The sequence below is a fragment of the Frankliniella occidentalis genome, unplaced genomic scaffold (assembly GCF_000697945.3).
Source record: "Frankliniella occidentalis isolate FOCC.00 unplaced genomic scaffold, Focc_3.1 Scaffold518, whole genome shotgun sequence".
In the NCBI taxonomy this organism is placed as follows: Eukaryota; Metazoa; Arthropoda; class Insecta; order Thysanoptera; family Thripidae; genus Frankliniella; species Frankliniella occidentalis.
Window position 1 is genome coordinate 66003 of NW_026267635.1, and position 5145 is coordinate 71147.

Here is a 5145-nt window from a genome sequence, read left to right on the forward strand (position 1 = left end):
TCCCCATGGGTTCTCTAGGTTCTGCCGGTAATGAAGAAATGAGCAAGTTATCAAAAATAATAATGAATCATTGTTTTAATGAGAACACTACTGTGGGTTCAACCGATATGGTCTTTTAACAATATAACACTGTTGATTAAATGACACAATAACACACACATCATAAGAGACAATTTACAGACACAATATCAACAAGGTCACTCTCAGAAAATTTCAATACTGACATCACAGGAGAAGGGGGAATAAGTGTGTGGAAAGCTGTTTCTGTATCATATCTTTTGACAACTGCATAATACACATCAGTAGAGCAATCACAAACTTCAGTACAAGTGCACTGAGTTACTTTTAAAACAGCTTGTAATATAAGATAACAGATGGCGTTGTTAAGATTATGTATGACATTAGATGATAATTTTCTTCCTTTGCTGTCTCCGGCAATGACATAGAGACACGAATGCAGTCTCAAGCGTTTGAAGTAGGCAACATTTCCGGGGACATTAGTAATTATTTGACGGATGATAGGGACCAGATTTAATTCTTTGACAATTGGACCAACAATGCAAGCAAACTGATGAATAGAATGAGTAACATTTAGTCTCTTCAGAGGGGAATACATTTTAAGGCTAAAATCCTTTAACACTCCAGTAGGATAAGATTTTATGATACGTGACAAATTTGTAGCTAATTCAAAATTTGACTGTACTTGTAGCCCAACATGTTGGGTACCATGGACCAAATGCTTAAGAGTGCCATTCAGATCTTCAAATAGGTAACAAGTAGTGGCCCATAGAGGTCCTAGGTCCTGTACTAATTTGGGAAGATGCCTGCGACCATGCAAATTATGTGTCACATGTCGAAGGCCATAAAGCTGATGATATTTTTTAACATATTCGTCAAGAAGATTATAGGATAAAGTAATGTCAGATTCCAAAATATTTTCTTAACACAGCAAACTAAGGCCTAAGTACAAAGCATAAAATTGTTAAAAAACACACTATTCATGACAACAATAGGCAAACTGTAAAAAGAAGAATGACTCGTATTCTGATGCTTTCCAAAATGCTAACTTTTTAAGTAATTGGGGGCACCTTTGAAGAAAGTGAGGTGGCCTTATTGAATGAAGATAATCATTAACAATATCAGTACATGTAAAAAGAGAAAATTCTTCATTTTTGTTGCTCCTGTCAAACCAGAGATGCATCAGCGTCTTTTGCACACCCGAAAAGGCTCCATGCATTATGTCAATGGAAATGGAGGGAAGGGCTGAGTGCAACAACATTTTCTGTAAATATGATGGCCCTTGCACACCAAAAACAGGTTTGTTTGAGTGCTCTGTTGCTGCTATATGCCTGAGATACGACTCATCAGTGCGCAGTTGAAGTATTTCTTCAAAGGGGTAAACGAACACTTGTCCAGATTCAGCAGACTTTAAACCACGGCTTAAACACTTCAAACACCCATGTAACCCATTAAATCCAATGTGAAAAAAAAAACCAGACTTAGCAGGAACGTCACAGGGTCACAGGTCTCACAAAGTAAAGCAACATGGAGTTTTATAAGATTAACTAATGAGTAAACTCTAACATTAAAACCTTCTTTAAGTCTACACAGCTCATCATGAATAGGCTTGAGAAATAAATTTGGGTCAAATTTACGCGTACTAAACCACTAACATCCTAGTATCATATTTTCCTTTTTCAGGCGCAAATTCGGTGGAAGCTGATTAATAGCAAGGTAAAAAGGCCAAGCAGAAAACAGAGAAGACTTGAACACAGAAAAACCATCAGTATTCCACATGAGGAAAATCCAACCACCTACAGAAAAACAGAGTATATTTGCCTCCTTGTAAACATTTCCGTCATATACAGCTTCGTAGGCTGCCTCATTTTTTTCACTCGGAATTTAGAGTACTGCAGATTGTTAAAGAAGTCAGGAGTGCTAAATAATTTTTGAATTTGATCCATGATTGAAATTGAATAAAAAAGTTAGCCCCCTTCCCTGGTCCACATCTTGGACAAATAGCATCAGGAGATAGAAGTGACTCTGAACATGCACGACAGTAAAAGTGCTTCACGAACGAACTTTGATATTTTCCAAAGCAGGAAAAAAACAAATATGAAGACTGCACTAGAATATTGTCCTTGGGCAGCAGCATTTTAAGCAGAGAGAGAAGATCATTTACACACTCCTTACCGAGACGGCGTGTCATCACCAAAGTTAGAAGGGCCACTAAAGCCATTTGAAAAGAGACATAAGCATTACTGTAGAGGCTCTTCACCGGATGGAATGCTGCTGCAGAAGTCAGCAAACTCCTCACTGTCTGATGACACATCATAGTAGATACTCCCTTCGTCAGAAAAGACACTCATGTTGTCTTCTTCATTTTCACTAGGAAGCACCTCACATGGGTGTTGAAGTTCAGAATCAGTTACACCACTGCATGCAAATTACACAAGATTGTTTTACTACCGCCCAATTAATGCATTGGACAACTGTTCAATAAAAAGATAGTTACTACTCACAAACAATCATATCTTCAGATGATGTTTGAAGCTCTGCTTCAATGACAGATTCAGGCTGCACAGTAACGACACTAGTTGCATCGACACTACCACATTCATTACCTATACAAACAAAAATCAAAATGATCAGTTTTACTACACTCAATATACTGAGCAAACAAGACTTCAAAATCTTCAAAATAAATACCAGTAGAAGTTATATTAATGGGTACAAAAATAACCTCCCCCTACCTTTGCTACTGCTTCTGATACATTCTCTGATAATGACCTTTAAGAATGTTGTCCAGTGACCTACCAACCATCTCTTCCAAGGCATCAGCTGATGTCTTCAACACCTGCAAGAGGAATGGGAATGAGATCAAGAATAACACGAGTATGCTACATCAAAAGGCAATAGAGTTCACTCTTACTCTTTCAATCTTTATGTCTGTTAAATTCAATTGCTGTAAGAAATTGGAAAAACAACAAAAGACTGCCCGGAGGATGTGAAGTCGAGCAGCGTCTGACGTCGGTCGGAGTAGTTCAGGACATGTGACTTTTCCAAAGAGCATCTGACGGGCATCATCAGGTGTTAGCTCTTTTGTTTTGCACAGCAGCACCAAGAACTGCTCGCACCGTTTCAGAAAGGACTCCTGCAGATCTCCAGATGTAATACCATCGAGTAATTTGGAGTTCAGGTGATACACACCTAGAGCTCCTCTCTTTGCCAAGCCTGAGCTCCCCGACCCATGCGAATACGGCTTGCGCATTGACGGAAACAATTAAGCTGCAGTGTACTCCACACTGCCTGTAGCACCTGAGTCGTGCACGCAGTTGTTGAGTTGTGGCTGCAGATCAGGATGCGCCACAAAACTGTGCAAGCGCAGGCGTGAAAATGAAGTCTGTACTAAGCCGTGCAAATGCCGGAGCGGGCAGGGTGCACAAATCAGAACAAAGCGGATAGAGTATTTATGTAAAATATTTGCGTGACCTCCTCTACTGTCTTACTCCCAACTTTTAATTGTTTCGTAGCTGTATATTTCATTGACACGTTTTTAATCACCATTCTGAAGGGGAGACCAGGGTCCCATGAGCCATGGGGTCCCATGAGCCATGGGGTCCCATGAGCCCATTCTCGCCCATTTTTCCCAAAAATAAATTCCCAAAAATCCGGTCCCAAATTTACGTTTTCCAATGAGCCCTATTTCCCATTTTTTACTTTCCCAATATTACGTTCCCAATTTATTACTTTCCCAATATATGTTCCCAATTCGAGTTTCCCAATGGTCACCATGAGTGGGCGGTGAGAAACAAGAAAGGGTTAGCACTTGCGCCGAAGTTGATTTTTGGCGCCAGTGGCTAGACCAGGCGAGCCATGGCGGACCACAAAGCAGCCGAAATTATCACTTCGCGGAGGGGTGGAAAGAAGCTGATCTACAACGGTTTCCTGTACCACCAGCGTGATAGCAGGAAGGCAAATACGTGCTGGTCTTGCACGAGAAAAAAGGAGTGCAAAGCCACAGAGGCAACGGCGCACACCAACGGAGCCGTCGAGGTGCTGGAGGAGGGGAAGCACGAGCACGTGCCCAAGCACCCCGAGCTTCCACCAGCCCAAATTTTGCGCACCGAGCTGCCCAAGTGCAGCGAGGATGTCCTTGGCCAGCTTCAGGAGCGTGAAAATTTCAAGAATTGTATGCGGCGGTAACGAGCGCGGGACCAGCCGAGCAACCATGTGACCGTCTACCTGAGGACGATTGGTCACCACTTCCAACTCTAAATTCTATTGGGAAAAATATTTTGGAAAAATTGAAATTGGGAAAAGCTAATTTTGGGAACGTATTTTTGGAAATAAAAAATCTGGGAAAAAATAACCTTGGGAAAAAGAGATTGGGAGAAATGACCGTGAACCCCATGAGCCATTTGCGATATCTCGAAAACTACAGTTGGCAGCGCCGAAAAAAACAATAGTGTTGGTAACCCTACCAGGTATCAGGGCTCCGTAACTTAACAAAACAAAGCGTTATTTTTTGCATATGTGGCGTTACGTTACCAGAACGAAACGTGGAACTAAACTTCTGAAAAACGTTCCGAAGTGTGGTAACAACTTAAAAAAGTACGCGGAGTAACGTTACGATATTCGTACCGTAACCAGAAAATTACCATGTTTCGTTACACGATCACTTTCGTTCGTTACTTTGTACCGTTACAATTGAGCCATAATCAAAAGAAACGTAACTGCAATAAGTTACACAGATAACGTTATGTTAATTTGAACCGAAATGCAGTAACGCTGTTCCGGGTATAAATAGTAACGATACAAATTTAACTGGAAAGGAACAGGTAACGGTTACAATAGTGTAACGTTAATACAAATACACACTGCGAAATCGTTATGCCAAGAACAAATAGTCCCAAGTCACAAACAGCGCACGGCCTGGCCAGAGCGCCTACAGGTTAGGCAAATGCCACACGCCTGTGGCGAAACGATAGCCTAACTAAGGAGGCTCAAACTGAAGGGTGGAGATCCAGCAGGCAGAGTCCGGGTGGCGAAACCGTGCGTTTTCCCCTCTTGCTAGTGCAAAAGTAGGGCATTTTGCTTACCCCTGAGGGCCTGAAGGGCCGACTAGCGGAGAGAGAGGGGGGG

At 41.7% G+C, this 5145-nt stretch overlaps 1 long non-coding RNA gene across 1 annotated transcript in view; it reads left to right on the forward strand.

Moving 5' to 3' along the window:
* Positions 1–5145, forward strand: part of LOC127751496 (uncharacterized) — a 51933-nt gene that overhangs the window by 40593 nt on the left and 6195 nt on the right. The gene's annotated exons all lie outside the window — the stretch shown is intronic.